General features: G+C 37.1%; 1 pseudogene; it reads right to left on the reverse strand.

Annotated features, from left to right (window-relative positions):
* Positions 1 to 586: 586 nt before the first annotated feature.
* LOC121041370 (DNA-directed RNA polymerases I and III subunit RPAC2-like) lies at positions 587 to 18,457 on the reverse strand (annotated as a pseudogene).
* Between the last annotated feature and the right edge of the window lie 282 nt (positions 18,458 to 18,739).

An 18,739-nucleotide genomic window follows, 5' to 3' on the forward strand; every position in this document is an offset into this window, starting at 1 on the left:
GTCCAGTTTTCAACAAAAATATCACAAGGCATACAAAAAAAAAAATAAGGAAGTATGGCCCATTCAAAGGAAAATAGCAAATCAACAGCAACTGTCCCTAAAGAAGATACACCTGGATATTCTTGGCTTTTTGAATTTCCGTATATAATTCACAAGCAACTTATCCATTTATGTTTTATTTATTTATTTATTTATTATTTTTTTTTAATTTTTTTTCCAACGTTTATTTATTTTTTGGGACAGAGAGAGACAGAGCATGAACGGGTGAGGGGCAGAGAGAGAGGGAGACACAGAATCGGAAACAGGCTCCAGGCTCTGAGCCATCAGCCCAGAGCCCGACGCGGGGCTCGAACTCACGGACCGCAAGATCGTGACCTGGCTGAAGTCGGACGCTTAACCGACTGCGCCACCCAGGCGCCCCTCCATTTATGTTTTAAAAACACTTGCTGAGATTTTGATTAGGATTGCACTGAATCTATAGACTAACTTAAAGATAATTAATATTTTACTATATTAAGTCTTCCAGTCCATGAGCATTGTATAGTTCTTCATTTAATAAGATATTCTTTTTTTCTTCTTTTTTTTTTTTTTTTGAGTTTAAATAAAAGAGGGAATTGTATTTAGATGAATACAAATGTTCTTGCAGGGCTTCTAACAGCTGTCATGGGTTAATAGCCAGAAGCACATCTTTGTGAAGGACAAACCATGTTGTGATCACAAACTTCCACATCTGCATCTGGGTTTTGCAAGATCATGAAGAGAATATCCTAGAGGATAGTCCTCCCTGCATAGTGCATAAGGGACTAGAATGTGGATTCATTTCTGCTTGCTTTTTGATCTTTATATTCATTTATGCTGGCCTCACATTTGTCTGGCACATTTCGGCAGATATTCCTGAGCTCACTCAGGCCTCTGAAATGGCTCAACAGCTGGAAGAGCACCTCGAATCTGAATGTATAAATTAATTTTTCTGTCTGAAGGATGGGTTGTAGTGTAATCCCAAAATTCCACTTCCAAATTCTTCATGATCATGTAACCAAGAGAATTTCCTAGAGTATCATCCCCCTCGTGCATACAAATGCCATAGTGTCTCTCTGTTCCAGCTGCCTGAACCATTTCCAGGGCTGTCTTCCTCTTGCCTTCAGCCACTGAGGTCTTCAATCCCAAGTATTTTTCTCTCCAACTCCTGGTCCTCTTCTTTTGTGGGGAGAGGCTTCTGGGATCTTCTGGTGGTGCTTGCTGATCAGAGGCTCTAACCCATATCACAAAACATGCCAGCAAAGCAACTAATCAGATTTTATCTCACCTATTTTTAATAGGATTTATTTTAGAATATCTTTAGATTCACAGCAAAATTAAGTGGAAAGTACAGAGTTCTCATGAATCCTCTGCCTCCACACTCAACAACCTCTCCCATTATCAACACTTTCAGCCAGAGTGGTATATTTGTTATAACGGATGAACCTATATTGACCATCATTATCACCCAAAGTCCATAGTTTACATTAGAGTTCATTCTTGATATTGTACATTTTGCAGGTTTTAACAAATGTACAATACGTGTGTCCACCATTATCCCGTCCTACAGAAAAGTTTCCCTGTCCTAAAAATCTTTTGTGCTCTGCTTGTATCACTCCCTCCCTTCTAACCATTGGCAACAACTGATCTTTTTACTATTTCATTGGTTTTGCCTTTTCCATTATGTCATATAGTTAGAATCATAACCTTTTCATCTAGCTTCCTTCATTTAGTAATGTGCATTTACATTTCCTCCATGTCTTTTCATGGCTTGATAGCTCTTTTTTTTTTTTTAAGTGCTGAATAGCATTCCATTGTTTGGTTGTACCATAGTTAATTTATCTATTCATCTACTGAAGGATATCTTGATTGCTTCCAATTTTTGGTGATTATAAAGAAAGCTGATATAAACATTCATGTGCAGGCTTTGTGTGGATGTAAGTTTTCAACTAATTTGGGTAAATATCAAAGAGCATGATTGCTGGATCATATGGTAAGAGTATGTTTAGTTTTGTAAAAAACTGCCAAACTGTCTTCCAAAGTGTCTCTACCATTTTGCATTCCACTCATAACAATGAATAAGAGTTCCTGTTATTCTACATCCTCATCAGAATTTGGTGTTCTTGTTTTTTTTTTTTTTCCCATTGCATTTATAGTGTATTACAGTGTTTTTTAATTTGCAATTCCCCAGTAAAATATGATGTTAATCATCTTTTTGTATGCTTGTTTGCCATTTCTGTATCTTCTTTGGTGAGATGTCTATTGGTTTATTTTTTAATTAGGTTGTTTGTTTTCTTATTGTTGAATTTTAAGCGGTCTCTGTATATTTTGCATAACAGTCCTTTTTCAGGTATGTTTTTGTAAATATTTTCTCCCATTCTGGGCCTTGTCTTCTCATCTTTTCACAGCGTCCTTCTTACAGTACAAGTTTTTTATTTTAATGAAATTCAACTTATCAATTATTTCTTCCATGGATCAAGCTTTTGGTATTGAATCTACAATGTCACCACCATACCCAAGGTCATCTAGATTTTCTCCTATGTTATCTTCTAGGAGATTTATAGTTTTGCATTTTACATTTAGGTCTATGATACATTTTGAGTTAATATTTGTGAGAACTGTTAAGATCTGTGTCTAGATTTTTGGGGGGACATGTGATTTTCAGTTGTTTCAGCACCATTTGTTGAAAAAATTATCTTTTCTCTGTTGTATAAATTTTGTTGAAGTTAAGTTGACTATATTTATATTTGCCTATTTATGGGCTCTCTATTCTGTTCCAGTGATGTCTTTGTCTATTCTTTTGTTAATACCACACTGTCTTGATTATTTTAGTGTAATAAAAGATCTTGAGATTGGGTAATTTCAGTTCTCTGACTTTGTTATTCTTCTTTAGTGCTATATTGACTCTGTTGAATCTTTTGCCTCTCCATATAAATTTTAGAATCAGTTTGCCAAAATCCAAAAACTAGTTGAGAATTTGGTTGGGATTGCTGTGAGCCTATAGACCAATTTAGGAAGAACTGGTATCTTAGCAATATTGTCTTCCTTTCTATAAACCTGGAATATTTCTCCATTTACTTAGTACTTTAATTTCTTTCACCAGAATTGTGTAGAATACCTCTCATAGATCTTGTATATATTTTGTTATATTTATACCTAAGTATTTTATTTGAGGGGATGCTAATGTAAATGGTATTGGTTTTCATTTCAGAGTTCACTTGTCCAATGCAGTTATATAGGAAAATGATTAACTTTTGTGTGTTAATGTTAAATCCTGCAACCTTGCTAAAATAGCTGTTTAGTTGCAGGAAATTTTTTGGTGTTTTTAGTCTACTTATGAGCCCATCAAAGGCATTCTTCATTTCTGTTACAGTGTTTTTGATCTCTAGCATTTTTAAATTTTTTCTTTGAATTTCCATCTCTTTGCTTAAATTATCCATCTGTTCTTGAATGTTGTCTGCTTTTTCCATTTATAGTTTTTAATATGGTAATCATAGGTATTTTAAATTTTGCAGTCTAATAATTCCAACATGTCTGTCATATCAAGTCTGGTTCTGATGCTTGCTGTCTCTTCATACTGTGCTTTTTGCCATTAGTAGGCCTTCTGATGTTTTGTGGAAAGCCAGACATGGTGTATGGGTAAAAGGAACTTAGGTAAATAGATGTTTAGTGATGTGGTGGTAAGGTGTGGCAAAGGGGAAGTGTTCTTTAGTCTCATGTTCAAGTCTCAGTTTTTCAGCCAGCCTGTGTTGCTGGGCTGTGGACTTCACAAGTTCTTCTCAGTTTCTCCCAGTTAGGTGAAACAGGATGGCTAACGGGGTTTGGAGTTGGGTATTTTCCTTCCTCCACAACAATAATGTTATGTAGTTTTTGGTTTGGCACAATTGCTCATTTTTAATAGATTTATTTCTAAATAGTTGATTTGGGGGGGCTGCTATTTTAAGTGGTCTTCTTTTTATAATTTATTTCTCTGTTATTTTTCTATGGATAAAAGTGCAACAAATTTTTTTCACTAATGTTGTTTCCAGTGAACTTTCTAAAGTCATAAAGTAATATAAAAATTTCACAAACTTACTTGGATTTTATATGTACATGATCATATATTATCTGCATATAACAATTTTTATTTCTTCCGATCAATTATTATACCTTTTACCTCTGCCTTAATGCAGTGGTTCGGACATCAGAAGTGATGATAGCAAAAATTCTATCTCATTGTTGATTTCAGAGAAAAATCTTTCAGTATTTTACCATTAAGTATAATATTAATTGTAGTCCCCCCCCTCAACAGTTTTTGGTAGATAATATTTATCAGATTAAGGTTATTTCTCTTTATTCCTTGTCTATTGAGTTTTTGTCTTAAATATGTATTGAATTTTATAAAAGGTTTATCTGTATCTCCTGAGATTATCATATGATTTTGTTTTTCTTTTTAATATGGTGAATTTTATGGATTAATATCTTGAAAGTTAAACCATATTTACGTTTTGGGAGAAATTCAACTTGTTCATGATGCAGTAGCCTCTTTATGAATGGCTGGATTCAATTTGTTAATATTTCTTAGAATATATGCATTTATGTTCTTAACAGAGATTGACTTGTATTTCTTTTTGGGTCACATTTTGGGATAATATTATGTTGGCCTAATATACTGAGTTGCTATTTGTTTCACACTGTTTCTAATATCTTCAAGTTTGCTAAGATTGATGGGGTTCTTGAGTAAACAGCTAAGGAAGAATTCTTGAGACGTCTTTGGTGCAAAAAAGGTGATTTTATTAAAGCATGGGGACAGGACCTGTGGGTAGAAAAAGCTGCACTGGGCTTGTGAGGAGTGACTGATTATATACTTTTAAGTTAGTGGGGGTTAGGGATAGCGTAAGTCTCTAAAGAATTTGGAAGCAAGGCTTTCAGGACCTTGAGGGGCTAGCTGCTGTTAAGATAAGGTTACTTTTAGTCTTTAATAACACAAAAACATGAAGGAAGTAAGACAGCCATGAGTTCCTTGAACAAGGTCATGCTCTGCATGTTTCAGACATCTATCAGTGGGCTGCAAGCTGTAATCAGATTTAATTTAAACTACATTCCTCCTGCCTTTGTTTCCCTCATCAAGATCAGTATTATTTCTTTATTAAATGGTTATAAAAATTCAACAGGGCCTGGAGATCTCCTTGTAGGAAGATTATAAACTATGGATTCAATTTTTGAAAATATAAAAAGGGAAACATTTACATTTTTCATTTCTTCTTGAGCAGGCTTTTTTCCAAGTTACTTTTGTTTTTTACTTTTTTCTTAATTTTTATTTATTTTTTTAGAGAGAAAGACAAAGTGTGAGTGGGGGAGGAGCAGAGAGAGAGGGTGAGACAGAATCTGAAGCAGGCTCCAGGCTTCCAGCTATCAGCACAGAGCCTGATGGGGGGGCTCGAACTCACAAACCGTGAGATCATGACCTAAGCTGAGGTGGACACTCAACCGACTGAGCCACCCAGGTGCCCCCAAGTTACTTTTTTTAAACATAAATATTATTGAAATATAGTAGCCTATTCATTTAATGTGTGTATCATAGTGATTCAATATTTTTTATCCACTACAAAATGATCCTTTTAGTGCATATGCTAAGATCATGACCTAAGCTGAAATCAAGAGTCAGACGCTCAGTGAACTGAGCCACCCTGGTGCCCCTGAACCTTGGTTTTAAATATAATCTATATGACAGTGACAATGACTTTCTAGCTCTAACCTCTCAATTTAGCTCAAAATTCACCTACCCAACTATTTACTTGACATCCTCATCTGTGTGTCTACGGGTTTTTTGATATGAACTTGGCCAAAAGACTATTGGTTTTCTCCACCCTGTAGATCTTTCCTTCTCATAATTTTTCCTATTTCAGTAAGTGGCATCACTGTTATAGAATGAATTCCCCCTTCCCCAAATTCATATGTTGAAATGCCAACTGCCAATGTAATGATGATAGGAGGTGGGGCCTTTGGGAGGTGATTAGGTCAAAACAGTGGAGCCCCCTTGAATGAGATTAATACTCTTATAGAAGGAGACGCAAGAGAGCTTACTTTCTCTCTGTCCTCTCTGCCATGTGAGGATACCAGGAAAAGACAGACATCTGAACACGAAGAAGAGTGTCTTCACCAGGCACTGGCTCTGATGGTGCTTTGATCTTGGATTTCCCAGCCGTTAGAACTGTGAGAAATAAATGTATGTTTTTGAAACTATTCAGTCTCTGGTATTTTTGTTACAGCAGCCCTGAATGACTAAAACAACCAATATGTGCATAGTTGATGAAGACAAAAACTGAGATCAGGATAATATGTCTACAAGCCAAGGGTGTTGAAGATTGCAAGTAAACCACCAGAAGCTAGGGAAGAAGCATGGAACAAATTCTTTTTAACAGCGCTTAGAAGGAACCAACTCTGCTGACACTTTCATCATGGACTTCCAGCCTCCAGAACTATGAGACCATAAATTACTGTTGTTTACGCCATCCAGTTTGTAGTATTTCATTACAGCAGTCTTAGCAAACTAATGCAAGTCTTCATCCTGCCAAGTTATCAGGAGATTCAACCTCAACCGTTAGAGGCATTCTCTCTGCTCCCAACCCCTACTCTAGAAGTCTTTTCAGGTTCCAATGTAAAGGCCAAGCCAAGATAAAGAGCTGACTCTGGGGAAAGTGAGTCTAGGTAAAAGGTCATCCTCTGACCAGCCTACCTGCAGATTCCACAGTCTGGACACACCACCAATCCCTTCTGAGATCCCACCACCTGGCACACAACTAAACTTTAGGGTGCTGGTTTCTGATGTACTTGGATCCACCATCCTCCACCCCATTCTCGCTCTAGGGAAGTTCACATCTCTCTCTTGCTTCTGCTTCCTCTTCCTCAACAGTCACAAAAGCTAAGTGAAACATTGCCTTCAAACAACTTCTATGTTTGCCCTAGGAAATGCCCTTGAGACAGAGAACACAAAAGACTAGGCTACATTGTGAAAAAAGAGACCATCATTTGTAAATATCACACATCTAGCTCCCAGTCATACCAATTCTTTCACATTAGCCATAATAAAACAAATTAATGTCTCACAAATTTATCCTGCCAGAGCAGAGATGTCCAGGCAAGACTTATTTAACCAGATAACAGCTTTGTGATACAGGTAATATACCAAGATGATCACCCTGTGATGAGCTCACAGCTAGCATCCAACCATCTCATAATCAGAATACCAACCAAACCATGCAGGAAATCCTTGAAAGGATTCAACAAGCTGCAAAGCAGAAACAATTCAAGTTATTTCTGTCTCCTTTTCTTTCATCATTTCTTCTGTCTCCTCCCATACTATTTCCTCCTCCCTTATCGTCTCATTTTGAAATTTTAGCAAATAGAATACAATTATAAGAGGTCCAATGGCATGCTTTACATCACTAAGTTCCTTCAGCTGTTTTTATTCTCTGCTAACAGAAACATTCTACTTACTATACACTGCAAAGCTCCTGTGTTTCAGGAAATAAATCTGGTTGCTGCTTGATGGTACATCCATTATAATGGATAAAGGGGCTCCACGGTAATTAAATAAAAGCTGGGTAGTTTTCTACTGAAACAGAAATATACAGCCCACTGTTTCTCTATCAATAGAAGAAATTTTTCTTAATAAAATGATTTTGTAGGGATGCTGTGAGTTGGGACCTTGTCATGCTCATCAGTAATCTTCAGAATGAAGATGATTATTTCCTTTCCACATGTACGTACTTGGTATTCAGTGTTACATAAGAAGTTAAGATGGAAACTTGCATGTTTTCCTACACTAACTTTTCGTAGTAGCCATAAGTAATCTGCATCTCAATCCCCCAGCCTGCAGGAATGAGCTGCGGGAAATCTAAATATTATTCCTACTACACGGAAATAAAAGGAGGAATAAATTTTGTTGATTTGATAATAGGCAGAGCTGAAAAGTTGCAGTATTTTAAATTTAAGTGGTCCTCATATTAGGCCAAAACTGTCACAGAAGTTTTAAGAATTTCAAACTCCATCATCCGCAGAGTTAAGATGAATTTTCAAATGCCCTTGGTTTGAGACTGATCACATAATACTAGAAAGATGGGGAGTCATGTGTCTAGAGAAGAATTTAAAAGCCTTTTAATAAAAAATCAGGGATTATACTAGCGGGTTTTTTTTTTTTTTTAATCATCAAATCATCTCCGAGGTATAAAGAGCACATTGTGGAATGATGAATTTCCAGCGTCAACTAAAATATATCCTTAGATGTTTTAATCTTTGCTATGGTTGAAACTTTACATTTAACAAATCAATGAGAATACAACAAAATTAATGAGATTTTTTGACATTAGCATGAGTGTTAATAATAAGCATGGGTTTCACTGCAGACTATTCTCATCAAAATAGTGTTTTCAGTTATTTCAGACTGTTTCTGTGTGAACACAGCCCACATGCTGCACAGCAGTGATCCATAACCATGCTTTTGCTTTTCATGTGTCTGGATCTGAGTCCATCTTCAAAGTGATATTGATGAGATCTGTGATGCATCACCACTTTGGGAAAATGTTGCAAGCTCTAATGATATCAACACTGGTTGCCATCTTTGAAATGACACAGCATTGAGCAATAATAATGTAACTTAACTGTTGGTGTAATTACCAAAGCATTAGCACGCCCAGTGACTCCCTCCACCTTTCACATTAATACCCTGCAGATAGAAGAACTCTATCATCTTCTGTAACTAGAGAGACACACAATGTCATTCAGAGGACAAAATTGTCTTATAAAACTTTATAATCTTCCTCCCAGTGAGTATTTCCTCCTGACCATCACTTCCCAGGATCGTTGACACCCCATAATGAAGGTATTATTATCCTCATTTTATTGGTGTATAAACTGAGGCTCAGAACTGTGAGATAACTTATGGTGACCACATATAAGTGACAGAGTCAGGATTAGAACCTAGGTCTGTCTTTCAATAAAAGTTACTAGTTTTAGACTATTCTAAGCCTCCTACTATATTTTATGTCATTTCATGCATTGTTGCAGATGGGATGGTAATAAGCATGAGAGGTAAAACTTGTAAAGAAACACATTTCATCCTTTCTCTATCCATGGCCACTTTCGGATTCTCTAAGCCTGGATACTCACCTCTCCTCATCTGATCCACTCTAAGAAAAAAAAAATATCTGCCATTTAAATATTAGCATTATTTCCCATCAATAATCCAGATTTTAGAGCTGCAAAGGATGACAGAAATCACTGTTTCTAATCCCACTCATTTTAGAGATGTGGAGACCCAACCAGAGAAAGGTTATGTGACCTCCCTGATTTCACAAAATTATTTATCTGCAGAGCAAAGACAAAAATTCTGGCTCCTGACTCCCAAGTCAGGACTCTGCACTATAACTCTAGAAGGGTGTTTTCCCTTGGAGTTTTTCTTTACTTAGCAAAGAAAGGGCTCTGACCTCAAAGGAATTTCAAACGCTAAGCACTAAATGGAGTAAGCGAAAACCCATCGAAAGAAACTCTGCATGAGTCCCTTTTTTTTGTTTGTTTTGTATTTTGTTATATTTTATTAGTATTGAAACTTATTTTTGTTATTTTTTTCTGGCATGAAAAATCCATAAATAAAGCATAAGTAGTAACTTTCTTCATTTAATTAAATTTACAATTTTGCACACAAAAATCATCCATGATGTAGCCACATAACTGGACCGTAACTAATATCCATTGGTGGAGTTTTTTTTTAAATATGAGATTTATTGTCATATTGGTTTCCATACAACACTCAGTGCTCCTCCCAACAGGTGCCCTCCTCAATGTCCATCACCCACTTTCCCGTCCCTCCCACTCCCCATCAACCCTCAGTTTATTCTGTTTTTAAGAGTCTCTTATGGTTTGCCTCCTTCCCTCTCTGTAACTTTTTTTCCCCCTTTCCCTCCCCCATGGTCTTCTGTTAAGTTTCTCAGGATCCACATAAGAGTGAAAACATATGGTATCTGTCTTTCTCTGTATGACTTATTTCACTTAGCATAACACTCTTCAGTTCCATCCACGTTGCTACAAAAGGCCAGAATTCATTCTTTCTCATTGCCACATAGTACTCCATTGTGTATATAAACCACAACTTCTTTATCATCATCAGTTGATGGACATTTACTGTTTCCATAATTTGGCTCTTGTTGAAAGTGCTGCTATAAACACGGGGGTACAAGTGCCCCTATGCATCAGTACTCCTGTATCCCTTGGATAAATTCCTAGCAGTGCTATTGCTGGGTCATAGGGTAGATCTATTTTTAATTTTTTGAGGAAACTTCACACTGTTTTCCAAAGTGGCTGTACCAGTTTGCATTCCCACCATCAGTGCAAGAGGGTTCCCGTTTCTCCACATCCTCTCCAGCATCTTTAGTCTCCTGATTTGTTCATTTTATGAATCCCTTAAACAACCTCTGCAGGTGGTTGCTAACCCTCTTGTGTTAAGACCAGCCCAAGGGAAGTCCTTGGAGAGTGTGGGGGGAATCTCTCGCCTGACAACAACAGTATTTAGGAATGTCCTTTGTGTCACAGCCTCCACAGTCCTCCTGCTTCCTTTTAAAACAGAACACATCTCTTCCATCTCTTCTTTTCCGGACAGCAATCAACATAATCATTGTGTTAAGGCCCCATTGGAAGCCACCACCGTGTGAAACAACAACAACAATATAGTTTAAAATTGATCATTTCTAGTTGCTAAGGGAAGAAGAGAACAGACTTTCCCTTCCTAATTGTGTTCATTATCATAGATTTCAATTTGTCTCAAGTTACAAGGAAAAGTAGATTGAAATCTATAGCTGGATCCCCAGGTGTAACATTCCATTTTTTTTAATCAATATGAAATTGAAGCCATTTTTTGTTGAGTATTTTTGGCTCCAGCCCTAAAGTACTAAGTCTATTATGCAGTGATTAGCCAACCAGATAGTTGATTGTATTTGGTCTATACTTGTTTTTACTCTCAATCTTTATGTCCTACATACACACGAGGCTCGAATATCAGTGGTTTTGAGAGCTTCTGGCATGTCAAAATAGCCCTGTGTAGTCTGCTCAGGGCTGGGTATATCTCCTTGTTTTTCTGGGTCCACATCTACAAGGACCAACCAAGGAGAAGTGTGAGACAAGTCATCTGGAGGAAAAATATGGAGAAAAATGAATAAAGGTGTTTAGAAAAGAGGGAAAAACCACAAGGGCCTGTATGTTCAGATTGGCCATCCTCATCATTCTCATTTCATGTGTAATTATTCACAAATATTCTGAAACAGTATGAAGAATTACATAAAAGCGAGAAGGAACCTGATAATTCAGAGCTAAAATAAACTAAGTAAGCAGTTAGTTCAATGTCCTTGTTTTACAAATGAAGCATCTAAGGCCTGGACAAAGGAAATGATTAAGCCTATTTCATAAGTTAACTCTAACATCCAGTTTTATACTTTATAACATTGGTGTCTTAGTTTAGGTTTTCTCAAAAGCAGAATCAGAGAAAAGGACTGGGTATAGGTGGCTTATTTTGGAAGTAATCACACACACACACATACACACACACACACACACACACAAATAAGCTATAAGGAAGGGAAAAAAGGAAAAAGAAGATATAGCATTGATCTTGTTACTTCCATGGGTCCCTAGAGCCCACTCCCACTGGAGATCGTCTGGAATTATAGAAAATGTGTCTAAGAAATGTGCTTCCACAGGATGTAACACCAGGACACTTTTGTACCCATCCCTCTAGAAGCTTGACCTCAGAAGCATGAACTTCTATGAAACCTAGTGTCTTGAGAGAAAGCCCAGTGAAGACAAGCAGAGACACACAGCAGGATGCTTGAGTTGGGCAACTTTAAGCAACTTTCCATCACAGCTGCAACTGAAATCAGGCAGAAGAAGTTATGTCATAATCTACCCAAAAGGTTTTAATCTACGTTGCCTAGAACTTTAGGGTTGTTCTGAGAAAAGTCTCCAGGAGTTGCTGAGGGAGGCCTGGGAAAAGCCACATGGTAAGATTCAAAGTTTTCTATCTCTGCTCCATTCAGAGAAGACCTGTAATTATCTATTTTATATGTTAGGGGCACTGCATGAGATTATCGTTTGGAAGAGGAAGTGGATGTTTTCTTGTGTATTAGTCAGGATTCTTTAGTTCTAAGTGCAGAAACTAAATCAAACTAGCTTGAGGGGAAAAAAAAGTTCACATAACTAAAAAGTTAAGGACTAATCTGAAGCTTTAGGCACAATTGGATTCAGGGTTCTTACAAAGTTGTCTCGGCTCTTTCTTAACCTTGTGTCAGTCTCATTCTGTCCCACTCCATAGGGACTTTTTTTCTACGAAGTAAAAGACAATGGCTGTCAACAGCTTCAGGGTTATATCATACAACCTTAGCAATGCCACTAGGAGAAGAGAGCTTCCTCCTTCTAGGGTTCATACAATCATAGAGAAGAAATCAAATGTCCTCCTTAGTTCATCTGATCATCTCTTGGACCAATGACCATTGCCTAGACAGTTATTCTAAAACTTTATCATGCATCAAAATCACCCAGGGAATTTGCCACAAAACACTCACAGTTCCCTATCATCTCGGTTTCTAATTTAGTAGATTTGGAATAAGTCCAAAAATATGCATTTTTAACAAGTTCTAGATGATGTTTTTATGGCTGGTCCAGGGACCATACACTGTTTACCTGCTGCAGAAATGAAGCACTCATAATTAAATCACATCACAGGGCCAGTCCAGATTACAAGAAGGTAAGGTCATAGGAAAAATAGATTCTGCTCCTTGATGGGAAGAGGGGCAAATAACCTGGCCATCTTTAGTATGCTATAAGGGACATGATGAAGAGGTCTGATATAAGGGTAATTGTATCTTAGAAGGGTAGAGGAAAGAGAATAAAGTCCCAATGTAAAGAGATGATGGCTGAGAATTTTCCAAAAGTAATGGAAGACATTAATCCATAGATCTGAAAAGTGTTATAAACTCCCAGAAAGAGAAGTATGAAGAAAATCTCACCTAGGCAGCAACACAGTAAAACTGTTAATAAAAGAGAAAAAGCAAGGAGAAAATCTTAAGAGCTTCTAGAGAAAAATATTACCTTCACAGAAACAACAATAACATTGAAAAGTGACTTCACAAAGTGATAAAATCCAAGAAAAAAATGGGATGACATACTTGAAATGCTAAAGCAAAAGAACTTACAACCTCAAAATCAATTCAGAGCAAAAACATCCTTCAAAAATGAAGGCAAATTAAAAACATTTCCAGACAAATAAAAAGTATGTAGAATAAAGCTGTATTCAGAAGAAAACTTTTTAACCTTAGAATGCATTTATTTGAGAAGAATAGTAAGATTCTCTCTCCCTCTCTCCTTCTGCCCTCCTCCCCAGCTCATGCACGTGCTCTGTCTCTAAAATAAAATAAAATACAGTAAAACAAAACAAAACAAAACAAAAACTAACAAATAAATAACCAATGTCCAGATGAGATCATTTGGGAGAATGTATAAACAGAAAAGAAGGGGCGCCTGGGTGGCACAGTCGGTTAAGTGTCCGACTTCAGCCAGGTCACGATCTCGCGGTCCGTGAGTTCGAGCCCCGCGTCAGGCTCTGGGCTGATGGCTCAGAGCCTGGAGCCTGTTTCCGATTCTGTGTCTCCCTCTCTCTCTGCCCCTCCCCCATTCATGCTCTGTCTCTCTCTGTCCCAAAAAATAAATAAACGTTGAAAAAAATAATAAATAAACAGAAAAGAAGACCAAGGACACATTTTGGTGTACTCACATTTCAGTGATTGAAAAGAGGAAGGAGAACTAGCAAAAGTGTCTGGGAAGGAATGGCCAGTGAAATGGAAGGTAAATCTGAAGAAATGAAGAGATGGGAATATTTCAAAAAGGAGGGAGTGGACAACCATGCCAAATGCCATTGAGAGGTCAAGCCAGAGAAGGATAGAGAAACTATCATTGGTGTTGGAGATAAGCAAAACACCTTGCTAAGTGTGATTTCAGTGGAATTGGGGGGTGAGGTGCAAAGCCTGATTGTAGAGGATTAATAGAAAGATAGAAAGTGAAGAAATAGAAATATATTCAAATAGACAGTTTTTTCAAGAATTTTGCTAGGAAGTAGAGCAGAGTAATATGGATGGGAAGAGGTTAATGGGGTTATACTGCAATGATAAAAAAAAACAATCAAAATCATTTTTTAAAAAATTGATTACATTAATTCAGTAGCTAGAGGTCAGCTATGGCCGTATACCCTGAGTCTTCTGATTTCTGGACACAAGCTGACAGGGCTGTCCCAAACTTGGGCATGCTCCTTTGATGGAAAAAGGAGGGAGCAAGTGACAGAACTCTACTATGCACTGTCTCAAATCTTCTGCTTGGATTTGCCATAGTTGATGTTTGTTCACATCCCATTGGCCAAAGCCAATTACATGGCTAAGCCCAATGACAATGAGGTAGACAAGTACACTTCTCCAGAAGGCCCTGTACCTCACACGGTAAAAGGTAAATATGTGTACTTAACATTCTAAGGAAGACGTAGTGAATACTTAGAAGTGGTAATGTAATCTAGCCCCTGAATCCTGCATTACATACCCATTTTTTCCATAGGTAACATAAAGCATGTTTGTATGCTATTGAAAATAATGCAAGAGAAGGACACATTGATTATAGAAAAAAAAGTCTATGAGAAGGTGAGGAAATAGGTTGTTTGTTTTTAGGAATGAGGACGCTTTCTTATTAACAGGAGGAAAGGCATACAGAGAGTACAGATATTAAAGTGTTGATAGTTTTTCTTTGTAAACTTTGGTTCTATTCTGACCTCCCAATAACTTCTAATATCAGGATACCTGGGAGGTGTATTTTGTGAAACGTGAATGTGCAGAAATCTTCCTTTGTTGCCTTCAACAAAAACAAATAGATTGGTCTAGAATTATTTTTCAATCTCCAAATGTCTTACAGCCATTGTTACATTGTTTTAGTAATTAGTACTAGAGAGGAGTTTAGGACTAAGATCTCATTATCTCCAGGATATGCCTCCTGCACGTTATAGCAGCTTAGTACTCAGTTATTAATGAGTGCGTGCATGAACGTCACCCATCACATTTTTCGGGCAACTTGTTAATGACTAATTCTTTAATATTTTAAATTATATCATCTCTTTTAGCTCTGGGAGAATGAAACCTAATTCCCTTTGATGAATACAAGGTATGAAAGGAAAAGATAAATCTTGTAAGCATATGACTTGAGAGTGAAGTCCTTTAAATGTAGATAGATCAAGTAAAATTAAAAACACTTATATGGAACTTGTAGCGTCAGTTGCGAGACCACAGGAAGAAAAGTTACATATCTATTAGGGTGATACCGTAGCAGGGCTTTAAGAGTGAAACTTGGATCTTGTATAAAATGTATGTATAAAGAACATTGATCTTAGTAATAACTTCTACTAGATGAACAAATATGAAGGATTTCATCTACCTAGAGTTAATAAATGAACTCATTTCCTTCTCGTAAAATATTCTTTTCTCCATATCAGCGGTATGAGTAGTAACTCAAGTAATTATCACTGAAGAATGAGAACACCTACTTAAAGTGCTCTTGTGTAGATAGTTTTCTTGCTCTCTTCACTAAGCAAAGCCTTTGGGATTGGAGAAATGAGTAAGAATGCTCAAGTGTGTGGGCACTTCAATATGCAGTAGAATTTTCAGCAGATTTTGAGCTATTGAGTTGCCACTTGTCTCCTCTGAGAATCATGCTTCTTAATTATGAGAAACCCATTTTGACAAAGATTGAGAGTGGCAGAGACTTACGTGAGAAAGTTAGCTGTCAGAATATCATCTGTCCCCCATTTTTCTGAGTTTGGGAGAGTATTTGGGAACAAAGTCCCAATTTCATAGCTATTGCTCCTTAGCAGATAAATTGGCAGTGATTTGGGAGAGAGGCCCATGACATTTCTGTCTGATATTTTTTTAATCGTTCTTTAAACAACAACAACAACAACAACAACACTTGGTTCATTTTTGAAACGTAGGCATTGGCTCAATCAATAGCAAGCTCAAAGATTTTTCTAGGAGACAGCAAATCTTTTGCTACAGTTTGGACATAAATTGACCCAAGTTTGAAAACCAGTTCTGTCATTTACTAGCTGATGAACACTGGGCACATTATTTTACTTTGCTGAAGCAGGTTTAACTCATCTATAAACAAGAATACTAGTATTTGTCTTCCTAATTTATTATTTTATTCTTTTAATAACATGAATGACTTATATTCTCATTCCTGGGTTGTGGATACTAGGGGTGCAAATAATAATAACTAATATTTGGTGAGTATTAACCAAACCACTCTAAATATATCTCCTTTATTCTTCCCATCAGTTTTATGAGAGAAATAGATACTCTCATGCTCACTTATCAGATAAGAAAACTGCACTTAGAGTTTCAGTAACCTATCCAACTTACATAAAGTACAAAGCATGAAGACTAAGTTCAAACTAAGAGAGCTTTCAGTTGAAAATATATTCTTAACCACTAGGCTGTAACCACTGGAAAGATGCAAAGATACAATCCCTGCTGCTACTGTGAACCCATACAAGAAAGTGAGAAGTTAGGGGTGCCTGGTTGGCTCACCCTGTAAAGCGTCAGATTCTTGATTTTGGCTCAGGTCATGATTTTGGCTCAGGTTCTGGTTTGTGAGTTTGAGCCCTCTCACATCAGGCTCTGCACTGAGAATGTGGAGCCTGCTTGAGATTCTTTTTGTCTGTGCCTTCTCCACTCTCACTTTGTCTCTCAAAATAAACAAATAAACTTAAAAAAAGTGAGTAGTTATAGTAACTGGACATGCACAGTATTCAGATATTGTGGAAGAACAAGCACTTCATTCCCTGGGATCAACCTTGGCTTGAAATCTAAGATCATGATGATGCTACAAAAGTGTTTTGTTTGGATTGTTGCTGATTTCAGAGCCACTGGTATTTTAGAAATGTCAATATTTATCACTTAAAAGTCAGTCTCTCTATAAAAATTCATGATGTCCCAGTGGTAAAGTACCACAAGTTTTACTGAATGTCTGCTGTCTAGGAAATACTTAGCCTATGGCACCGTTTACACAAAGAGGATGATGGGACTATTTAAAAGATTCTGATTTTGTTAATAATGGATACTATTAAGAATTTGCTTTATGGAAAATATGCTAATATTATTTTCATTAATCAAGTGCATATTTTAATAATAACTGAAAAGTGATTTTTATGAGCATATTATACGATGATGTGATGTGTGAACTGTACTGTAAAGCCACCAATAAATCAGAACAGAATAAAATGAAAATGGTACATTTTTAATGATTGAAGTTTGGGGCAGATAAAATGAAATTGGGCAGTTTTGAATTAATAGCACACCATAAGCTTGGAGACTTGCATGCAATCCAGTGTTTGTATATATATACTGTGTGCTATTAACTTGAAAGCAAAAATGGCTTCTGTAAAACATTGGTTTTTGTTAATTAGACAACTTTGAGCCTTTGAACATGAATCATTAACTGCTGATATTGCCCAAAGGACAAATGTTTGTGATCTCCTGGGGCTGTTAGAGATAAAGAAGAGGAAAAACAATGAGGAAAGGAAAGTGCTTATTTCTCAGTTTTAGATTATCTAATTATTTCAAGTAGAGAAATATCATTAATAGCATCACTTAAAATAGAATTAAGTGGGAAAAAAGGAAGAAAGCATAACACTTGCAGGCATGGAATTTTATGACAATTAGAAAAAAATAAAATATATTGAAGAATAGCTATTAATCATTTTAATGGTGACAGGAATCTAATGCATTGCAAGTTTATATATGTGAGGAAAATGTGACATGCACCAGTAACATCTATATTAATACAGACTATGGGACTCTGTTTGCAAGCAAACCCATCAGCCATTATTAAAGAATCCTGTGATGTTCTTGGCAGAGACTAAGTAGACTGAAAGGGAAATTACATTATATCTTTAAACATTTAAATATTTGGATTTATAGTTTACTGATCTTAAGCAGCCTGTCATTTTGATTCAGGTTTCTTTTGTTCCTTGGGTCTTTGTTGATGGTGACTTTTATATTTATTACCTCACATGGAGGGGCTTTTTTTCTCCCTGCATATACATAGATTTGCTTCCCATGTAGTGTTTTCGTCAGTGATGCTGAATGCTTTATCCAACAACCCAGACTATGTGGCAGATTTCCTAGGAACATTCGCAGGATTAACTATTTGAAACTCTGGTGTCACTCTCCACTGCACACATGGTGGGGAAAGGGACACTTTCCCACTTTATTCTGCAAAACTATATATAACCAGGCCTTGCCTTCCTCCCTCTTCTCTTACATCTCCTCTGTGGGCCTCTGCTGGTGTAGAGACGGTAGGTGGGAACCAAGGTGTTGGCCATTCGCTGGTATTAAGAGATATCAGGGGCGCCTGGGTGGTGCAGTCGGTTAAGCGTCCGACTTCAGCCAGGTCATGATCTCGCGGTCCGTGAGTTTGAGCCCCGCGTCGGGCTCTGGGCGGATGGCTCAGAGCCTGGAGCCTGTTTCCGATTCTGTGTCTCCCTCTCTCTCTGCCCCTCCCCCGTTCATGCTCTGTCTCTCTCTGTCCCAAAAATAAATAAACGTTGAAAAAAGATTTTTTTAAAGAGATATCAGCCCTCAGTGACTATAGGGAGTACCTAAGG

This window comes from Herpailurus yagouaroundi, unplaced genomic scaffold, assembly GCF_014898765.1.
Source record: "Herpailurus yagouaroundi ecotype Mexico unplaced genomic scaffold, PumYag 183, whole genome shotgun sequence".
Lineage (NCBI taxonomy): Eukaryota > Metazoa > Chordata > Mammalia > Carnivora > Felidae > Herpailurus > Herpailurus yagouaroundi.